Source organism: Rhodnius prolixus, unplaced genomic scaffold (genome assembly GCF_049639745.1).
Source record: "Rhodnius prolixus isolate KJV_2025 unplaced genomic scaffold, Rpr scaffold_13, whole genome shotgun sequence".
NCBI lineage: Eukaryota > Metazoa > Arthropoda > Insecta > Hemiptera > Reduviidae > Rhodnius > Rhodnius prolixus.
Window position 1 is genome coordinate 7,870,943 of NW_027411583.1, and position 23,774 is coordinate 7,894,716.

Here is a 23,774-nt window from a genome sequence, read left to right on the forward strand (position 1 = left end):
CTCCATTTTCTTTTTTTTAAGGATTCTGGAGGAAAAAGAAAAAATTATACCATTCCTGTTTCAAGTAGCAGGAAGACAACATTTCTAAATGATTTATTGTTAAAAAATTTTCTTTTTAAACTCAAGTATGAAATTTTTCTTAGGCTAATGAAAATTTTATTAGATGGAAATGTAAAATCTAAAATTAGATTTCCATCTCGTGGGGGGGAGCCTCTTCGACAATTTTCCGAAGAGAGAGATTATGAGAACTTGTACCACAGTTGGGGGATTTAGTCCTGCATCTTTCTATCTGGCTGAGAGATTGGTAAAGGAAGATATCCATGGAATATCCTGGAGATTTAGGAGGCAGGTAGGACGATGTTTCATTAAAAATTGTCCGGAAGTATGAACACCCCAGAGGACTGTAGATATCCTGTAGATAGCCGTATAAAAATAGATCTTTGTTCGCTAAAACATTGTGGCGATAAGATCAAGAAAATTTTGAATCAATTATTGGAGCAAAGGGGGCGTTAAACTCAATTACATCACGGGCCACTTTGGTGCAACAGGCAAGATTCACGCGGGTCCACAACATATTTCCGAATATCTGGATTCTCAGAGACTGAGAACCGAAAATCTTCTTCATTAAGGTAGATAGATCAGTTTATCCAGTCAATCTTGATCTGTAGGCCGTTTTGTCTAATTTCATGGACGGGAAATAGTTGCTCACACAACAAGAACGTATTCCAAAAAAAATAATAGAAAATTTGTACAAAGAATATATTTTGAGGGAAATTCCTACTTCGTCTTTGAAAACTAAATGATTCTGGAATTCCGTTGAAAGTGGCATAGACATATCGCTTCTAAACGTCGCCGGAACTACAGTCACCGCGTTTATTTACAAGCCCACAGGCCCTGCAGGAAAGGGCCCTGGGCTACGTGTATACTCCGTCTTCAGTAGTTAACCGGAAACTGGGGAATTGTGGGTACAATATTTTCTCGATCTTCCCCCTCCCCCAATAAGCGTTATTTCCTTCAGAAAAACTTTTTCTATTTTCAATTTTATTTCAGTACATCGTGGGCGGCCACAAGAAATTACCTCGGGGAGGGGGGCGCCAGTTTTTACGCTCCAGCACTAGATTGAACTATCCTATAAAGAGAAGGATGTTACTTCTAGGGGGGAGGAAAAACCAAAGCCTGTGAGCTTTACACCAGGAGCCGCTCTCCAGCATCAAGAGTCTGGTTAAAAGGACAGGTCTGGAGGGTGAGCTTTAAAGTGGGGGGGGGGAGCCCTAGTTTAATCTATCTATTAGATATCTATCTATTATCTAGAAATTACATTTTGGTATTTATCTTTGCACTTAATAATGGAAAAATGAAGCAAATCACAGTGAAATTACGATTATTTAAAATACGAGTATTATATAAATCAAATTCTTCCTAAATAAAATTTTCATAGTGTATAACCTTTATAAATAAGAAAATATGGTTTTCCGCTTTAGAAAAGCTAAAAAATAAATAAATAATAATTTTTTTTTAGTTTTAATTTGTAAAGTGTCGGATTAAAGTATAATTTATTGGATGAAAGGTGAGATTATGGGTACAAAGTTAGCGAGCCCCCAAAAAAATGGCATTTCCCAACTAAATGGTAGTATGATTTATTGTCTAAAAATGTTACAAAATAAATAATCTACCACTCTGAAATTTTAGAGATTAAATTAAACCAGAAAATACGTTTTAAAAAGATTCTTTCTTTTTTTATATATAATATTGTGAAAATTATCAGATAATGATGGGGGAAAACTCCGCACGTGATTTTCTTTCACCGTAATTAAATTTAAAATCTAAAACTTGGGATTTTTACTAAACAATATTACTGATTTCAACATTATGGATACCATCTAATTTTTTATAACTCAGGCTACCACCCTTAACACACATATTTCCGGTACAAACTCGAAAATCGAAACGCACAATCGATTAACCTCTCTCTAGTAGTAGTCGATAAAAAAAAGGTTTTTCAATTTGAAATACAATAAAAATAAAAAGAGTTCATATATGTTGATTGCCTGCGTTGAATTTAAATGCGTTGATTGTTCATTTTAATAGAAAAATGAAATAGCCCAGAGGGGGGGAGAGAGTGAGAGAGAGAGAGAGTGAGAGAGAGAAGGTTCTACTTCATTTTAGATTTAATTAAGATATGCAAATAATGAACAATTGTGAAATAAACTGAGCACATATTTATTCTAAATTGTCAATTATTTACTTTTTTATGCTTTTTATAAAAGATACTTAGTTGTGGGGGCAACATTTACACAAATTTTATCACAAAAATCAGGTGCAACAACATGTACGCATGTGTACGAGGGTCGTTTGAAAAGTCCGTGCAAAGTCAGAGAGATAGCACCACTGGCGCGTATCGAGGTTATGTTTAGTTAGTAGCATCTCTTGGAAGAACACACACCAAGTTTCAGCCAGATCGGTCTATTTCTTTGTGTTTGGCATTCGTTTGAATCGAGGAAGTCGAGTGATTTTCAAAAAATGGACGAAAAAGAATTTCGTGTGTTGATTAAACACTACTTTATGAAAGGCAAAACGCCTCAGGAGACTAAAGAGAAGCTTGATAAACATTATGGTGACTCTGCACCTTCCATTAGAACAGTTTATAAGTGGTTTCAAAATTTTCGGAGTGGCCATATGGGCACAAGTGACGCTGAACGTTCTGGACGCCCTGTTGAGGTTACTACTCCAGAAATCATTGATAAAATCCATGATATGGTGATGGATGACAGAAGAGTGAAGGTGCGTGAGATTGCTAGTGCTGTGGGCATCTCGAATGAACGGGTACATAATATTTTGCATCAACATTTGGACATGACAAAGCTATCCACAAGATGGGTGCCGCGATTGCTCACGCTTGACCAAAAACGAAATCGTGTGAAGTGTTGCAAGGACGGTTTGCAGCTGTTCCAGAAGAATCCACAGGACTTTAAGCGTCGTTTCGTCACTGTGGGTGAAACATGGACACATCACTACACTCCTGAGACCAAAGAACAATCTAAACAATGGGTTACCAAGGGGGGAATCTGCGCCAAAAAAGGCGAAGACCGTTCCTTCGGCCGGAAAGATTATGGCGACTGTCTTTTGGGATTCGCAAGGAATAATCCTCATCGACTATCTGGAAAAGGGTAAAACTATTACAGGTGCATATTATTCATCGTTATTGGACCGTTTGAAAACCGAGCTGCAAGAAAAACGCCCACGATTGGCCCACAAAAAAGTCCTTTTCCATCACGACAACGCACCAGCTCACACCTCAGCAGTTGTGGTCGCAAAATTAATGGAAATAGGGTTCCAACTCGTTTCACATCCCCCCTATTCTCCAGACTTGGCTCCCTCGGACTACTATTTGTTCCCCAATATGAAGAAATGGCTGGCGGGAAAAAGATTTTATTCAAACGAGGAGGTGATTGCAGAAACGAATGGCTATTTTTCAGACGGACAAATCCTAATATTCGGAAGGGATCAACAAACTAGAGCAGAGTTGGACGAAGTGTATAAGCTTAAAAGGAGACTATGTTGAAAAATAAAAAAGGTTTACCCCAAAAAATTAAGTAGTTTTTATTTTTGCACGGACTTTTCAAACGACCCTCGTACTTCCGCCAGGTGCTTTCCGGTCACAGTTATCCAAGTTTACTTCTTTACATTTAAAGTATTCAGTAGATTGAGAATAGAAGACGTGTAATGGAAATTGTAGAAAAGTGACGGTAGATGGATAGATAGATAGATTAAACTAGGGCGGCCTCAAGGCCTTCGCCACTGCGACCCCTTTGCGATCTATTGTGGCTCCCCTCCACTCTAAAGCTCACCCTCCAGACCTGTCCTTTTAATCAGATTCTTAATGCTGCAGAGCTACTCTTGGGTATAGCTCACAGGCCTTGGTGTTCACCACCCCGAGAAGTAAGCAATCCTTAGCAATACGAGCCCCTCACACTGACCACAACACGTGCAGTGCCGTTTCCTCCTCCTCTTCCTGAGAGAACCTGCAAAGGCTATCATCCACCAGGCCCATGCGCGATGCATGTGCTTCCTGAGCTAGCAGTGGCCTGGTTAATAGGCCTACACATGGACGGAGACGGTAGATAGAGACTACTTAAATATAGCTTTAAAAGTTTGTTCAAGAAAATATCGTACGATTTTCCCAGAATTAGAATTACAATTTAAAAATTAGTTGAGGAGTTAGTGCAGTTTTGTTATTATTATTTTAGTCTTGAAAATAACAGCAAAAATGGTGGGAAAAACTTCAATATTTTAAAAGGTTTCAATTTCAATGTCACATTTAGTATGCATTTTTATTACTGCAATTATTAATGCACCGCAAGTAACCGCATTTAGCTAGAACACAGGGCTCTGGCAAGGATTGGAGCTTGTCTCTCAACTACTTCGCCTATCTTCGGTTACCCCTACTCTTCTTGCTTGTTGCAACAAGTTTTACTAATGACCACCTTAGCCGAGTAGGTCCATTTTCTTTTCAATTATCTACTTTGTACGTTAAAACAAGATTTATCCCAAAAGAAGTGGAAGAAAGTAGCCAAACATTCATCAAATAGTGAAAAACCAAGTATCTACTTAGTTTCCTCTTAGTGTAGAAACATTGAAAAGGTGTAAAAGAGGATTCTGAGAGGGTGAATGTCAAATGGAGTTTTCCCAAAGAAGTACAACTCCATGTGAAGAACATCTTAGTAGAATCTTTTACACAGGAAAAGGAACTTTCAAGATCTCCTAGGGAGTGTACTCTTTAATGCATAATGGGCTGAAAGTAGTGAGTTTTTTTCCCAACACATCGCACGCACTTGAAATCTTAACTTCCAGAACTTCCAGCAGGAGTGTAACAAATCTTTAGTCACCACACCCTTCAAATCATCTTCATTGACTGTTGTGTGTCTACAACCTAAGATTAAGATTAAGATTAGAAAACGGGACGGGACCTACGGCACTGCAGCCACAAGAGGCTTATTGTGCCAGCCCCCTTTTATGGATCTAGTAGACGAGAAACCTCCCCCTACTAAAAAGGTTGAGAACTTTCGCTACTAGTTCTTTTTGCGCTACTACCTCCTTTGGTCTCAACGTTTCATAGCGCAACCGCTCGAATGCAACAAAATCGAACATCAAATGAAAGGCCGTCTCCTCCTTTTCCTGACACAGTCTGCACACAACGGTTCCGAGCTAATAAGCCCTACCTTTTACAGATGCTTCCTGAACCTATCATGCCCTGTGAATAGGCCTGTGATCAGAGTAATCTGATTCCTACCCAAACACAGGGTATCTTTGGCTCTTTGCTTACACAGCCAAGGCATAATAGTCTTGCCTACAACCTAACTTAGACTTGATTTCTCGATTGTGCACCACCCTTCGTTCTATCTTTTGTACAATTTACATGGTTTCTTATGTGCCAAATATTTAATTTAAAAAAAAAAGGTAACGAACACTTTAACCACTTTCAATTTCCTCTTTACACCTTACAGCGGAAGTACGGTGATCGTAAGTAAGCAATAATAATTAGTTTTCCGGACAGAGATTTGAAGTTCAAATCCATTGCTGACCCTTTTAATAGAGAAAGACTCTTTCATAATTAAAATCACAGAAAAGGAAATAAAGAAACGGTCTACAAACACGCACAAATAACCAACACGCACATCTTCCGGGACAATAATTAAAAATAATAAACGTTTTTTAGTTTAGCATCTGTGTGCAGTAGGTACACGAAAGTCATTGTCAGGTTTCATTGGGGATACTCAAACCTGTACCAAACACACTCATCAGTTAATACATCACATCCTTCCTTTTGGACTCAGGTTACCTCAAAAATAGGGTAACTTCTTGTGAAAACAATCGCAACTTTATCTCTGGATAGAGGGTAAAAGAGAGGAAAATTGGAATGTGTTAATAAAAAAAAAATGAATCAGCAAAAAGAAAACCCCAATGACCTAAAAGTACGAAGTTTAAAAAAGAAAAAAGAAAACTAAAATAACTTTAATGTGAAAATGGTGAAGAAAAAGTTCACTAAATGTAAAAGCGAGCAAACTAAGAGAGAAAATTGAAAAACTAGCTGGTAAAATGGTAAACTAAATGATTGGGTAAAGAAAAGACTAATTTAAGAAATTGGAGAAGTATATTTAGAGGAGAGTTTGAAAGGGCGGAAGTTTGATAGATTGGCCGGAAATAGCTGTTTGAGTGAGTCTCAATATCTGTATGGTTTTCTTTATATAGTAAGGTTCCCTGTTATATATAAATATATTGTTATATAATAATTTTATTATTTTCAATTTGTATAATAGGTTACAATTCCATGTTATTACCTCTTCCACCTTTCCTAGCCCTTAGAAAAAGAACATGCAATTACTTTATACAATTTAGATATTAATTACTATGGGAAACGCTGTCAAATATTTCCTCTCCCCCCCGCAACAAGATACTGTAATCAAACAGGTTTAAATTTTCCTCAAAAATACATGTTTTTTTCACTGCAATTTTTCATTTATGAGTTACGGTGAAACTCAAACTCACTTTTTCGTACAAAATAGAAAAACAAAACAAAATAAGCGGCACAATTACAGTTCCTTTTCTTATTATTAATAAAAACAAAAGACAGTAAAAAGAAAAACCAATAAACTGAAGCAGAAATATAAATATACTGTAAATTATTTCACTTTTAATGATTATAACATTTCAAAGTTTCCATAAAGTTTGTGTGAAATGACAGTCAGGCTTGTTATCTCTTAGTTATAGTTTAGTTATGAACATCTTATGAAAATAAAGGGCATGCGCAGACAACATGGTAACTAACGAGGTTTCCATTTTCTTCTATACATATACGCATAATATGTTACGACGTTGTTCTTGTTGCCAACAAGTTTCCATCTACTTGTCATAATAATAAACAATACATTGTTCTTAGATGCGGAAATATTTATCACAATGAAATCTAATTTTAGGCAATTTTAATAATGGTTATCATTAAATAAAATAATTCTTTCAAAAACCCAATAATATTAAAAAACATAAAGACCTAGGTGCCACTATAGCCGAGCGGTTATAGGCTAGACCCGCAAAGCTAAGATGTATTGCGGTACTAGTCTAGCCCTTGGATTTTATTTAATGGTTAATATGAGAAATTTATAGTAAAGTATGTTAGGCGGTTATAGGCTAGACCCGCAAAGCTAAGATGTATTGCGGTACTAGTATAGCCCTTGGATTTTATTTAAAAGTTAATATGAGAAATTTATAGTAAAGTATGTTTGGCGGTTATAGACTAGACCCGCAAAGCTAAGATGTATTGCGGTACTAGTCTAGCCCATGGATTTTATTTAATGGTTAATATGAGAAATTTATAGTAAAGCATGTTTGCTAGTCGCCTCCGTCTACGATACCTAATTTGGTAGTTGGATGTAAAGCCCGCCTGAAAAAGTAGGCATTACTTTACTTTTATCTTTCTTTTTTTTAAGACCTTTGGTTAAAGAATTGTTAGTAAGTAAAGCAGTAGAAGGACAAACAAGCACGCAAAGTAAGTCCACAAAATCAAGTTGGTTGATTAGATAAAATGGTCGCAAAGATTTTACTATGAATTTGGAGAATCTAAGATTCTAAGAACCTAAGATGGATACTTGTTTTGAGCTAAATTTAAACGTGTTGCACTTAAGTTAACACTCAAACAGAACTGAGTACAAGGAGCCTGTAAATAACTTATCAATGACGTATCTTAATTACTCTAAATAATTAGTAATTTAAAATTCGAAAAAGTACGATACTTGCGTACGGTGTACTTTAGAAATACAAACCTTAAGAAAGATTAGTGACTGATGGATTAATCAAGAAGGAAATGCTTCGAAATATTTAGAATTAAGCTCTCAAATATAACATTGCATTTTATAAAGAAAATTTAACTATTTGTTCTAAGTTGATCTAAGAAAATACGCTTAGAAAATACTTTTTGGCGAGTGTGAAAAACATCTTAAAAAAATAGATACAAAAGAAGCAAAAATGAAACAATAATTCAAAGTGTTCGAACTTACTTGATCTTTAAAATATCCCTTGTTTATCCAGGAGGCGGTGTTGAAACTTTTTTTATTTATTTAGAAAAACAATCCAGAATCTGCAACATAGAAAATAAAATCTAAATTAGATTGAAGTTTTGGAAGTCAGCTTGAATAAAATCAGCTACAAAAGGCAAGATGTTATGAACCGAAACCTAACATACAAATTTCAGAGAAGTGATGTAAGGGTCTAATGAGTCGTCAACGTTGTTAAATTTGAGTCTAGGATAGATCTATATAACTCTAGTGAGTCGTCAACATGGTTAAAGATAAGTGTAACATAGAACTATATAAGTTTTGTGAGTTACTAACATGATTAAATGTGAGTGTAAGGTGGTCCTATATAAAAGTAGTGAGTCGTCAACATGGTCAAACATGAGAGCAAGATTGTCCTACATAAGTCCAGAGAGTCACCAACATCGTTAAATGTGAGTGTAAGATAATCGTATATGTATATGTTAAGTCTAGTGGGTCGACAACATGGTTCAATGTGAATGTAAGGTTGCCCTATATAAATCTAGTGAGTCGGTAACATGGTTAAACATAAGAGCAAGATTGTCCTACATAAGTCTAGAGAGTCACCAACATCGTTAAATGTGAGTGTAAGATAATCGTATATGTATATGTTAAGTCTAGTGAGTCGACAACATGGTTCAATGTGAATGTAAGGTTGACCTATATAAGTCTTATGAGTCACTAACATGGTTAAATGTGAGAGTAAAGTTGACCTATATAAGTCTTATGAGTTACTAACATGGTTAATTGTGAGTGTAAGGTTGACCTATATAAGTCTAGAGAGTCACCAACATTGTTAAATGTGAGAGTAAGGTTGACCTATAGAAGTCTTATGAGTTACTAACATGGTTAATTGTGAATGTAAGGTTGACCTATATAAGTGTTGTGAGTCGTCAACATGGTTAAATGTGAGTGTAAGGTTGACCTATTAAAGTCTTGTGAGTTACCAAGATGATTAAGAAACTATTTCATGAACTGAACAAAAAAAAAAAAACCTTCCGAGCAAATTCAATTTTTAAACCTAAAAAATACTGAGTAGAAAATCAAGAAATAGCCAAGCTGTAGTAACTGCATTTATGTTTACAGAAATTGCCACTAGAGTTCTCCACCGTCTGGACTGTAAAGTAAGCTTAACGCCTATTTAATGGCGTCTTACTTGCCTATTTCTCATTTAACTATTTCACGATTAAACAACACAAATTCTGAACTTTTTTGTTTCTGTTATCAATAATCAGGTAAAACATGAAGTATTATTCCAAAAGAAATATTATTTATCGTATTTTAAAGGAGATTTTTTTTTTCTTGCTTAAATCGATAGTTTATCAAATACCTATGGGAGAAATGTTGGAAAAAAATTTTTAAATTAATTATTTCTATGAAATTACAATGTTTAAAGTAGTGGCCAATCACAGCGTAGTACGGTTGCATGCGGTGGGCGGGACATGCCCACCTCTAGTGTAGTCACGCCCCTTCCAATGAAAACCAGTTATGGGTTGGGCCAAAACGTATTAACAATGGTGCTACAATACCTATCTCTTATTTCTCTATATTTTTCATTATTTTCTCATATTTTATTAACTTTTCTTGATTATTTTCGAAAGAATATTAATCTTAGGTAGATATTAAGAAAAAAAAATCAAATTATTTTTTAAAAAAAATATTTTCAATTTTCAAGAAATTTGTTATTAATTTAAGATTGTTTTCGAGTAGTTTTCGCCAATATCCGACAGTTTCACTTCACTTTCTCATGAAAAGAATCTCGTATGGACACTCTCATGACTTTTTCTTACCATAATTTATGAATATAATTGAATTTTCTTGTAACTTAGAATTGCATAATAAAAAGATCAATTTAATAATAATGTTGATAGAGTGCGACACATTCCCTCTGAACCAAACTAATGATTGAGAAATAATTAAAAGCCAAACTGACATTTAAGCTTAAGTACGCCATTAGAACAGCTATAAATGGCAAATTCGTAGTAAATTACAGAAAAAGCCTTTCTTTAAAATTGCACTTCTGGTGTATTTATTTCCTATCTTCTTGGAAGTTTGATTAGATGTTAATACTCAAATACCTAATACTTAAAATATCTAAAAAGGAAGTTTAGAAAGTCTTATTTAACCCCTCCTAAATAAATAAAATTGGTTGGGAGAACACGATTGTTATAAATGTAATATACCAATATGTATGGAATAACATAGCTATTCCGCGGCAGAGTGGATTAAGATCTTGAGGATAAGAGATTCAGTAGACGGTTTTTGCTTAAAGGGATTCTAATTCTTGTACGACGAAGTTGAAGTTTGCGAAATGTGGTCTGCAGTTCCAAGCCAGAGCAGGCGTTGAGTAAGATAATCCTGATGACTTCTACAGATGTAATGGAGTTTGTTGAGCAAATCTAAGGGTCTATCAGCTGGACTGAAACCCGGTATCTCCCCGTTGGAATCCTCAGTATACCCTAAACCACTCAGCTAATCCCTTCCCTCCTGAATCTATAATTACTTTCGAATGTTCAATATAGAATTGAATATTCAGTTTTCATATTGTTATTTGTTTTCTAATTAAGGCGCGTCACTATCTAAGGTCTCTGAAACCCGGAGCTTTTTTTCAGTGCACACCGGCCTCCAGACGGGATTCTCTCGTTACTGTCCATTACCGGACAGTGAACTGTAAAGAAGCTCCTAGGAAGAGGAAATCTAAGGGGCCATCAGCTGGACTGGAACCCGAGATCTCCCCGTTGGAATCCCCAGTATACCCTAAACCACTCAGCTAATCCCTTCCCTGTCCCCAGTATAATATAATTATTGTAACAGGTTTATGGATAAATGAAAATCAATCTATATCTGACGTAAATTGTAATATATTTGTTAAGTGATGTCATGGTGGAAAATAATGTTAAAGAAAGCTTGATGAAAGCAATAATTCTCTCTAAAGAGAGACAGGGAGAGCTCTTTATTTCAATTTTAAATTTTGTATTCTCTGTCATCATTAGCTTTATGTTCGTGTATTCTTGTGGTTGGTGGGGGGGGGAAGGAGGGCTGTTGGAAAATTCTGTTTGAATGAAAACCCAAGGTGCATCAATTTTCATTCTTTCTTTTTTCATCGTGCTTCTTTCTTCCCTTATTATTGTGGCAGAAATATGATTTTTTTTTTTTTTACTGTATAAAAAGAGAGATAGGAGACGAAGTTTTTTGCAAAAGATGAAGGCCAAGAGGAATGCTGGGGCGGGTAAACTCTAATGAAGCTTAGCGGTTTTCCCCTTTGATCTGTCATTCGCACCATCATCTAATACAAGGGATCAGTGTGCTTCTTCTGGTAAACTCCTTTATCTAGGCTATGATACAGGCCGAATACTTGTCCCTCCTTACCCCGTATCTGCTCTTATCATTGATATGGTCAGGCCAGGTGCGAGAGGATAAAATAACATTGATGAACGAGAGAAGGTGGGGTGTTGATCCTTGTTAAAGATAGAATATGCTCCCTTTTCCTGAAAGGCTATTGGAGGCAACATTATCCCCTCCCCGCTGTAGCAAATACCGCATTTTCCACACTCAGAACACCACTCTTCCCCAGTTTACAAACCGACACCAAAAGCCTCGGTGATCCCTGTTGAGTTGGAGGAAAGGAAGGATACCAGTAGCATCAAGTGAAAGTTCCACACAAAATCCACCTCTTCCATATCTGGCTATTCATTCAGAAAACCGCCAGCATGGTAGAATTACAAGCGGGCGGAGCTAAGGTTACTCTTTCAATTAAATTGCAAGAAGATCATGTATATCATGGCGCCATTGTGTTGTGTGGTGGGGCGTATTTGATCGTTATTTTGCCACTTCACTATCTCGTATATATTTCTTACGGTTAATACACACGAAATGGAAGTATGACTGTAAGAAACAAAAAAAAATAAAAATAACTGCGGATGTTCACACTAGATTACGTAGTTGCCTTTTTAGGACAAGCAAAAAATCTTTACAGGCTCTGGTGCCTACAAGAGATCATCGACCAACCCTACTTTCTTCTCTTAACTTCCTCTTCCTGCTAAGTAAGAGAAGGTACTGCAAAACGTGCAGATTGTCGGTTTCACCAGGTATATCCGTTTTCAGTTGCCTGACCCCCAAAATTTATTAGTAGTACCTTGACATCCTATTCAGTATTAGTAAGAATAATTGTTTCTTCCTCTTTACTTCTTGGCCTTATGGATCACAAACTTGCCATCATTCAGTGTCTGTCTTTAAGTAGCGGTTGGTTTGTCTGTTAGTATGTATAGTTTTAATGTCACTGTCCGTAGGGTTGCGTGTAAGTTATACGAGGTCTGTCTAAAAAGTATCTGACCTTTATTTTTCCCTCGCAAAATAAAGACGATAGCGCGGCGCCACTGTACTCAGTAAAGGAAGACACCTTCATGCCCATGTGTGAATTTTGTCACCGCCTTCCGGCGCGTCAGTCGCTGCCTGTGGGTCGCTGAGTGAGGTGCTACCCAACGTGTTCGTCGCATTACCGATTCTCCAACTTCCGGATCCGATTCTCTCAAGATGACTGTGAACGAGTTGAGCAAAGGCACTGCATCAAAATTTTGTCAAAAGCTTGGTGATTCTCAAAGCGAAACAATTCGTAAGATTCAGCAAGTGTTTGGAGACAAAGCGATGGGTGAAACACAAATTAAGGAGTGGTTCAACCGCTTCAGAATAGCCTCACTCACATCAGCGGAGAGTGTCCGAGTTGTTGTCGCCGGAACGAAAGGACCTTCGTTTTGAAGTTGCACTAACTCCAACCTCTTGGGTAATCTCCCGCACGGTCAAGCGACGATCTGCCATCACCAAATTTCGCACAGTCTCAACAACGGCTGCACTCCGAGCAGTCTGGAACCTGCCAGAACGCTGGTCACTCTCCGCTGATGTGCGGCTATTTTTGAAACAGCCCACAGGCGACTGACGCGCTGGAAGGCGGTCACAAAATTCACACATGCGTATGAAGGTGTCTTCTTTTACTGAGTACATGGCGTCGTGCTATCGTCTTTATTTTGCGAGGGAAAAATAAAGGTCGGATACTTTTTAGACAGACTTCGTATTTCAATCTTATTTGTCCTTATGTAGACATATAAGCCTTAGTAAATGTGTGGGTAAGCCAGTATCTATGTGCTTAAATCTGTAGCAGAGCTAGTTGAGAAATATGAATGTATTTAAAAGTTATAGCTGATTAGAACGAATGGAAGAAAATGATTAGAGAAGGATTACGTGATTTTAATTTCGGTTAAGCTATAAGGATGACAGGAATATAGAGCACTGATCCAACCATTAGCTGTAGTATATGCAAATAGTGGTATATAGTAGAAGGATGAATGTGCGAAGCGAATGTATTTATAAGTAAGAATGGAGTGTGAGAGATATTCTAGTGATAATGGCCTACCCATCTGTATAATGTATAGTGTAAATATGTTATGTATAGATGTAGAAATGGTCGTGCTGTGTAGTTGTACATAGCTTCTCGTAGTTTCAGTGATTAGGGTGATTGTAATTTATTGAGAGAATGTGTTCGAATGAGGTTAGTAAGCACCTAGATGATGCTGGCTATATGGCGAAAGCCAATGCCAAAAAAAAAAAAAATCAGTACAGGGTTTAAGTTGGCCGGAAGTGGGCAGTTCGTCTTTAATATTGTCTTCCATAGCTGATCCCTTCCGTTCTTGTTCTTCCTGCAGGCCAAGATGATATGATTGGCTTCGGCTATTAATGCCTTGTCGCAGGAACAAATGGGATCTATTTGAATGCCAATAAGTGCCAAATGGTGAGCAGAGTAGTTATGATAAAATCTCAGTCAGCTTATTGTGCAATAAAATCCCCTCGGCTTTCCGAAAATGCTTTTAAATGAATTTTAAAGGACTGTATAGAGAAGTAGAATTTTCCTTTAACTTTTCTTGGGGATGAGTAAATTTCCACCCATTTTCTGTAATAGATTTGTTTTTGAAAATGTTTTAAATCTGAGTTATAGAGAAGAATAAAATTTAGTAGTTAAAGTTGAACAAAAAAGTACCACTCTTTAACCAACAGATTTTTTTTGCAAACTTTATCGATTTTTCTCGCTAAAGATTTCCCTTGAAACCTACGAGGGTCATTTGAAAAGTCCGTGCAAAGTCAGAGAGATAGCACTACTGGCGCGTATCGAGGTTATGTATAGTTAGTAGCATCTCTTGGAAGAACACACACCAAGTTTCAGCCAGATCGGTCTATTTCTTTGTGTTTGGCATTCGTTTGAATCGAGGAAGTCGAGTGATTTTCAAAAAATGGACGAAAAAGAATTTCGTGTGTTGATTAAACACTACTTTATGAAAGGAGACTAAAGAGAAGCTTGATAAACATTATGGTGACTCTGCACCTTCCATTAGAACAGTTTATAAGTGGTTTCAAAATTTTCGGAGTGGCCATATGGGCACAAGTGACGCTGAACGTTCTGGACGCCCTGTTGAGGTTACTACTCCAGAAATCATTGATAAAATCCATGATATGGTGATGGATGACAGAAGAGTGAAGGTGCGTGAGATTGCTAGTGCTGTGGGCATCTCGAATGAACGGGTACATAATATTTTGTATCAACATTTGGACATGACACAGCTATCCACAAGATGGGTGCCGCGATTGCTCACGCTTGACCAAAAACGAAATCGTGTGAAGTGTTGCAAGGACGGTTTGCAGCTGTTCCAGAAGAATCCGCAGGACTTTAAGCGTCGTTTCGTCACTGTGGATGAAACATGGATACATCACTACACTCCTGAGACCAAAGAACAATCTAAACAATGGGTTACAAAGGGGGAATCTGCGCCAAAAAAGGCGAAGACCGTTCCTTCGGCCGGAAAGATTATGGCGTCTGTCTTTTGGGATTCGCAAGGAATAATCCTCATCGACTATCTGGAAAAGGGTAAAACTATTACAGGTGCATATTATTCATCGTTATTGGACCGTTTGAAAACCGAGCTGCAAGAAAAAACGCCCACGATTGGCCCACAAAAAAGTCCTTTTCCATCACGACAACGCACCAGCTCACACCTCAGCAGTTGTGGTCGCAAAATTAATGGAAATAGGGTTCCAACTCGTTTCACATCCCCCCTATTCTCCAGACTTGGCTCCCTCGGACTACTATTTGTTCCCCAATATGAAGAAATGGCTGGCGGGAAAAAGATTTTATTCAAACGAGGAGGTGATTGCAGAAACGAATGGCTATTTTTCAGACTTGGACAAATCCTATTATTCGGAAGGGATCAACAAACTAGAGCAGCGTTGGACGAAGTGTATAAGCCTAAAAGGAGACTATGTTGAAAAATAAAAAAGGTTTACCCCCAAAAATTAAGTAGTTTTTATTTTTGCACGGACTTTTCAAACGACCTCGTATTTATAGTGATTACGGGCACATAAATCTACAGATTTAGGTAGAAACATTTCCCTTAAAATTCGTTTAAGGGCAGTTCTTCAAGAGCGAATTGGAATGAAAGACTTGAATATATGGTTCAAACCTTTCAAAGTTTTGAAGACAATTTGTGAATTATGGGTAAGAGATGATTCGTGTACGTGTACGTTTACATACCTGACTTTATTTTTCCTGACAAAGTCGTCCAATCACATAATCAAAGTATGTTTACCGCTTCCATAATATGACCCAATGAATAATAGAATGTCAACTATTACGTCAAAACATTTTTAAAAATAGCCTCGTCATTTTGTTCGCAACAATAGTATTCTACCGCAGGCATTTATTTATTCTTTTTTTAATTTTCATAAAAACCTATTTTGCAGGTACAATAATTGTGAATGGGTTGTTAACTGGAACATTTATTAATTAAAAATCCCTCTGTACACCTGAAAATTTAATAAAAATTTACATGGGGAGCTGCTTAGTACAATTATTAAAATACAAACTATTGATCTAAACGTCTGTATCATACTTACCTGTCCATTACATGAACAACATAAGTTCAACAAGAAAGATAAAGACACTGGAAAACAACCAAGAGGTGATTTCCATGATAACCTGATAAATTTTGTAATATCATTTGGTCGGCTTTCAGAGAGATGAGAGATGATGGATGCTGGATTACAAGCCAAAAACCCTATGACCTAAAAGAAGAAGAAAAAAAAATCTTTATCTTAAGTGCACAGAACTTAGGCGCCTGTACATTGTACATTGAGCTCAAACGATTGAGCGTGTGTACGATGAACTTGAGTTCAGTAAGTCAATAACCTGAAGTCTTGATCAATAAGTTGTTGAGAAAAATAAGTTCACGTCAATCATTAAATCCGTTGTCTTAAGGTGGATGTTTATTTTATTCCTGACAGATCTCTTGTCTTTTGACTTTTATTTCTCACTACTACTGCGAGAGAGTTTCAAAGATTCTGCTTCTCATTAACTGAAATCTGGGAAGAAAACTTCTTAAATCCTTGAACTGATTGAATATCTCAATGATTTCATTTACGCTCTGCCCCTTTTAATATTGTAATTCAAACTAGATGATATAGGCGCATAGCTTACCACTATAATAAATTAAGTACGTAATAAAAGCCAGTATTATATTGTAGACTGACTGTATCATGTAAGAGAGAGAGAGAGAGAGAGAGAGAGAGAGAGAGAGAGAGAGAGAGAGTTCATGCGCATTTATTATGTATCACATAGCTTTCCCAAATATCAAATAGATAAAAGAGAGTCTAAAGTAACTTTCTCAACCAATGTCTTCGGGCTCCAAACTTACAACACAATCTGAACCACACAAAGATTTGTTCTAACTGAACCAGTTAAGGGTGGAATTTATTTTTTTTTTAAAAAAAAACAAACCTACAGTGTGCGGAACTAAAATCAGACAATGACGTGGTATACACGTCGAACGCAGGGGGCAAAACAACCAAAAGTTTACAACGTCATAATAGTCACTGCAAGCGACTTTTTCTGCAATCTCTCTGGGGCCTTGAGATTACCAGAGCATTCTGTGCTCATTCAAACCGTCTTGCACCGCTTCTCACGTATGCATTGCTCCTAGTTAACTAGGGACGCCAAGAGCTTTTACAAGGAAGAAAAGAGCTTTGAATTCTGGGGAAAATGAAATCATGCTCGTACTGGAGGTCTGAATCTCTAAGGTAAAAACGGGCATTCCACCAACGGTTGAGAGCTTCTATTTGTGTGCGTTATTCCCCAATCTCTAATGTGGAGAACAAACATGTCTCCAACCACTTATCATTTGGCTGACTCCCACCATCCCTCTCCGTATAAAATACTTGGCAGTTCTATTGGTAAGATAAAGGGAAACACCCCACCAAATAATATTGCTTATTGTATTTTATTAAAATCACGAGTTTTTATAGTTAGTGGCAATTTTATATTTTTTCACAACGAGTATAAACGTCGAACGCACTGGAATAGAGATTTGGTTTGACCCTGTATACAAGTCAAACACGCTTAACTGGTTAAGTTAGCCTATTTTACTAATTATTTATTAGTTTTAATTTAATTTAAATCAACTGCGAGTTATTTTTTCGACTAATTTATGAAATTAAAGATTTTTTTGGTTTTTGTTACTCGAAATTTAGACTTTTGGTTTAATGTGAAGAAAAATTTAACGCCATATTTCTTTCTCTGAATTTAAATTGAAGAATTTTGTAAATGACTACATTTAGAATAAAGTTAATTTTCATCTTCATTTAAATTTCATCAGTAGAAAAGACGGAAAATAAGGAAAGCATTTCAATTGTGAGCATGTTTTCTTTGTATGGAGGAGGGATGCCCAAAAATCTGGTAAGATTTCCACTACCCTTTTAACAAGAATAAAGTTCAACTATGCCTGGAAAACAAGTCTAAAAAGGCAGCTTACTACTTTGCCCATTGTTAAGCTTGAGCTTGATACAGCTTAAAACTGTGTGTGTGTGTGTGTTGCAGCCTACAGTACAAGTTTACCCAGAGAGAGTTTGGATTCAACTTAGTTTCTTACTGATTAGTGGTAACAAGCTTCTTTAGAACAATATAATATTTGTTTGTCAGTCTTACTGCCAACCATTTACGTGTTTTCCTTAATTTTATCCTAAAATTTTAATGATAGAAGTAAAATTACTTTTATTATTTGTTCTCTTCTTTAATTTTCATTACAAGACTAAGTAAGTGTTAAGTATTGAGGAGTAAATGTTTACCCGGTTTAGAAGGAATGCTGAGAAAAATAAGGTTTTAGAAATCGATCTGCATATGGGGGTGTGTATTCAGCATTATTCAAAAACCGAAAAATCATTGAAAAAAAAATCGATTATTTGGAAAATTAAAATTTGGTATTTAATTTAAAGGTGCCTTATAGCTGAAGGCTCAACAGCGTACGCCCCAAACCAATCAGAAACTATCCTTCTCGCATTTGCAGCAGCGATTCAATAATGGCACGACGAAAACTTCAATCCCATTTTAGATCTTTAGAAGTATTGTTTATAAAAAAATAAATGAGGAAAATTCAGCTCAATGAAACTAAATCCTAAACTATCTAGGATTTACTACAATTTAATCCCCGACTTCGCACACTAATAATATAATCCGCTACCTTAGGGCAGTTGATTGTCGAAAAAAGGCTGAATTGGAACGACTAAAAAAAAGAAAGTTCACTTTACATTACAGACAATTGAAAAGACTACTTGTCCCCAGATCCAGTCTCTCAACGAACAACAAACGACTTATACCTAAACTATACTATATTTCAAAACCAACCTGGACACATGGGATTGTACTTTTTTAGGTTCAACCAAACATTTCCAAACCTTCAGAGATTATAATCCCTTCATTTCTAAAATCCTACGTGTCCAAAATGTAGAGCTATTGGTTCCATCAACAAAGATCTTGAAATTTTCCCTTTTCATAAAAATTTAGTATCCCTCTGATCCCTTGATAAAAGAAAACATTCCACCAATCTTTGCATTTCCCATTCTAGATTCCTTGGTCCTACCACCTCTCATTCCTAGGCTATTAAAAAACACCGACTACCTCATCATGTGAACAGAGCAATTACCTCGACAACTGGGGAGAATTACCTCTGCACAGATTCTCCCCTCAGAGTGAGCTTGTACAGTAAAAAATTAAGGTGCACCACCGGATACGCCCACTTGATTCAGAACCTTACTCTATTCTCAAAAATGATAACGTTATCTATGAATGTTAGTTTTGATTTTCGATTACTGTCAATTTGTTGATTTTGGGGAATTATTGAGGTGCGGTCAATAAATTCACAATCAAATTTTTCCTTCTTCACACCAACGTTTCGGTAAATATATTTACTCGCTTACTCCATGGCTCTACAGCCCTTGTAGGGCCTTGGCCTCCTTCAACAATTCACTCCAAGCCGTTCTATCACTCGCTTTCCTTCTCCATCCTCCCGCATTTAACTTGGAGAGGTCCTCCTCCACCTTGTTCAACCATCTTAGTCTTGGCCTCCCTCTAGGCCTTCTGCCTTCGGGATGCCCTTCATAGGCAATGCGAGGTGCTCTACCTTGGTCCATTCTGTGGAGGTGCCCCAACCAGCTTAGTCTTCCCAGCTTAATGCTCTTTACTATGTTGGTAAATATATTACCATCTTCTATATTACCTTCTATTGCTGATGATGTAGCTTAACATTAAACTCCACAAATTTTATAATACCTTGAAGAAGGTAACATATTTACCGAAACGTTGGTATGAAGAAAGTTTGTTTGTGAATTTATTGGCCCCACCCTCAATATTCCCCCCAAAAAGTTATCTAGAATTAAAATTAAAATAATAATTACAACTATTGAACTATTATTGTAATAACAATAACTACACTCCACTAGAAATGTCTAATAAAGCAGGTTTCTCCTCTTATATCCCACAATTATGGTCCTGTTACATTATTATTGTAAAACAATCCATTAATAAGCGGATTAATTAAATGGATTTTGATCCAGAATCCCAAACTATAGAAGGACCAGGATAAATTGTTTACTGTCTAGTCCTAATAGGCGTACTATTCATTAGTTACTATTCATTAGTTAAACTGATAACTACGATTTAATCAAGATTTGGGAATACAAGGTTTACATAACTGGTCCATCGGCTTTCCAAAAGGGATGTTCCGTTATCAGGTATCTGATTATGTGATCACGTTTTATTTAAGTATTAAAAACGTTTATTACAAACCTAATTTTGATTATTAATATTAAGGATTCAATTAGCGAGGAATCGGTCCAGAACAAAAAAACAAAAACACTTCGTCTTTTTGCCAACGTTTCGGGAAATTGATTGCCTTCTTCAGGACGTGGCTAAGCGGCTTGATTGAGTTACAGGAAGCTGAATTGAACTAAACTGGTAATTGAATATTTTTATGCTCACTAAAAGTTAATACAAATTCTAATTTTGAAGTTTAAATTTTAACTATTAAAAGTAAATGATCGTATCCACGAAAAGTAGGAAAAGTGAGCCTTCTATATTATATAGGTTTGACAATTTATAATATATTTTCATAATGTGAGAAAAATATAGGTTACATCGTAAGCAAAGAGAAAAAAAAAACTAGTCTTTTGCTGCAGTGAACAACCATCGAGATACTTTGAAGACAATACTTGGACTACGTTGCAAGTCTTTCCTGTGACTAAAACCAGTTGAAATTCCAACTAAGCATGTTCGCTTTTCGGGTTAAAACCAAAATAGAGTTCAATGCTTTAGACGGAAAAACTTAGCAATCTTCCGAATAGCTTTTTGTTTCCACTCTGACGTAGACCAATACATAGCATGTGTTCAATATTCAAAGGAAGGAAATGAGATTTATGTAAAAAAAAAAAAATTAGAAACTCCATAGAAGTCAAAAAAAGGTCCAGCAGAAATCTTATAGAAAACCCTACAAGATGGTACTTTAAGGTTTCTGCGTATGTCTACAGGGCACAAGCTCCCAACTATTGTTCCTAGCCCTGTAAAAAATTCATCTTCCCTTCTTCCCTTCAATTCAATGAAAAAATGGTATTTCCTTTCGATCGATTTTGATCGAAATGCTGATGGTGCCATCCTCTGATGACTCCAAAGCGGAATAAAAAAAAATTTGAACTAAATATCTCAATTTTTTTTTTTTTTTTTTTAATAATAAGTGTTTTTAGGGAGCCACGTACTGCTTAATGCCCGGGATTCTAAGGAAAATTTTTGGCCCAGTGAAAGAGGGGGGGTAAGGTACAGAATTAGGAAGAACAGGAGAAATAAGAGAGCTGTACCAGGAGCAAGATTTAGTAGGATGGATCAAAGGAGGGGAAGATTGAGATGGCTAGGGCATTTAATGAGGATGGAAGATTCCAGATTTCCCGGGGAAATAATGAATGAACACCCAGGAGGGGGGGGGCGCGAGAAAAAGAGGAAGACCGAGGATTAGGTGGCTGTATGATGTAGAGGAAGACAGAAGTCTGGGTGTAAGGACATGGATGAGAATTACTTTTGGTGAAAGGTTGATACAGGAGGCCAAGGCCCTTCGAGGACCTTACAGCCAGAGGAGGGAGTGGGAGAGGGAGAAGAGAGGGAGACACGTACAAACAGACAAATTTTTAAAAAAGTTTAAAATTGTAAACCGTTAAAAGAATATTTATTGTGATTTGAAAGATTTATTATTATCTTTTATTTCCACAGATCAATTATTAATAAATATATGCAGTATATACATAGGTGCAATTTGAATACAATCTGCAACAGTCTTGGATATGCAACACGCAAGGACTCTCCCAACTTAGTGAGCTAATGCTCTAAGTAAAAATCAAGTTTTCCATAAAGGTGAGAGAGAGGTAGAGGAAGAAAATGGAAAAATTAAAAAGCTCATTCAAGATTCTAAAGATTAGTGTTTTGCCCAAGGACTAAAAGAAAAGAAAAGAAAACATGATTTTCCCTTACAAACAGCCAATTATTTCTCTCAGGAAAATGTATTTTCCGGTTAAAAAAAAAATAATGACCAAAACAATTTACTGTGCAATAATCTTGTGTCCGCAAGTTATTGCGTCTTAATAATTTTCAACATCATTTCCTTTGTTTCAATTTTCCATTTTAATTATTTACTTTAATATTATTATTGTAAATACAATATTTAATAAATAAATAAATATTCCAGATATTGTGTAACCATGTACCCACATTTACTTGTTACAACAATTGTTGCAGTTGTAAATATCAATAAAATAAATAGTACGGCAATAAAATGATGGCTTCCGGAAATTGTCTTAATACAGACAACACTATCCATCATCGGACAGTTACCTCTAAGAGGCTCCTAGGATAGGAAAAACTTTCGAGCAGGCTGAGACTTGAAACCCAGGTTTGTAAGATGTACGCACTAACTATTGAGCTAATCTCGGCAATAAATTCAAATAATAAAGCATTTAGTTTTTCTTTACCTGTGGTCTTGCAGAAAATGCGTTTTTTTTAAAAAAAAAAACGGTTACGGGTTTCGAAAGATAATTTTTGGCCAAAGAATTTAGATAGGTAGATTGTAGTAGGGTGGCCTTAAAGGCCTACGCCATCGCGACCCATATGGATCTATTGTGGCTCCCACCAGACCCGTCCGTTTTAATCAGTCTCTTAATTCTGGAGAGCGACTCTTGGATAAAGCTCACAGGCCCTGAGAAGTAACATCCTTAGCCCGGACAAGCCCCTCACACTGACACAACACGTGCAACACGTTTTCTCTTCTTCCTGACAGAACCTACAAAGGCTATCATCTGCCAGGCCCATTGTGTAGATAGATAGATTCTAGTAGGGCGGTCTTAAAGGCCTACGCCACCGCAAACCAACGGATCTATTGTGGCTCCCACCAGACCCGTCCGTTTTAATCAGTCTCTTAATTCTGGAGAGCGACTCTTGGATAAAGCTCACAGGCCCTGAGAAGTAACATCCTTAGCCCGAACAAGCCCCTCACACTGACACAACACGTGCAACACGTTTTCTCTTCTTCCTGACAGAACCTACAAAGGCTATCATCTGCCAGGCCCATTGTGTAGATAGATAGATTCTAGTAGGGCGGTCTTAAAGGCCTACGCCACCGCAAACCAACGGATCTATTGTGGCTCCCACCAGACCCGTCCGTTTTAATCAGTCTCTTAATTCTGGAGAGCGGCTCCTGGTGTAAAGCTCCTCAGGCCTTGGTTTTTCCTCCCCGGGAAGTAACATCCTTAGCCAGACAAGCCCTTCGCACTGACTCAACACGTGTAGTGCCCGTTTCCTCCTGCTCCTGCTCCTGACAGAATCTACTAAGGCTATCAACCGCTAGACCCATGCATTGCACGTGCTTCCTGAGCCTGCAGTGGCCTGATTAATAGGCCTACAACTATCCTAATAACCACACGGCCTTGACGGATTAAGCCTACAAGTCAGCTTTCGCCAAATAACTTAATTTCCGCCCAATATTTTCACTATTTATTACTTTTTCCGCCAAACTGGATACGAATAGATCTCTAATCCAAATTTAGGACGAATTTTTTTTGGGCATTCAAAAATAAGATGTATCCCCAGTTTGAAGATCCTCATTTAAAAAAAAAAAATAAAAAAATACCATTAGCGAAGACAATCTTTCCCAGCATCTCCGAACTTCCGTTAGATCATTATGCATTCCTTTGCGCAGCTTCCAGACCCATTTCCTCACAAATCTTGTTAACATGAATGATTGTTTTAGTTCTAATTAATGGAAATCCTTACCACCATGCCCTAAT

The 23,774-nt window shown here is 36.9% G+C and overlaps 2 protein-coding genes across 4 annotated transcripts in view; one reads left to right on the top strand and one right to left on the bottom strand.

The window, feature by feature from the left end:
* The window catches only part of LOC141448055 (uncharacterized), a 326,177-nt gene that overhangs the window by 154,203 nt on the left and 148,200 nt on the right, over positions 1-23,774 (top strand). The gene's annotated exons all lie outside the window — the stretch shown is intronic.
* The window catches only part of LOC141448056 (uncharacterized), a 251,173-nt gene that overhangs the window by 150,382 nt on the left and 77,017 nt on the right, over positions 1-23,774 (bottom strand). The window contains exon 2 of the mRNA XM_074116097.1: positions 8,052-8,131. The gene's annotated coding sequence lies outside the window, so the exon portion shown is untranslated. The remainder of the gene's footprint in view (positions 1-8,051; positions 8,132-23,774) is intronic.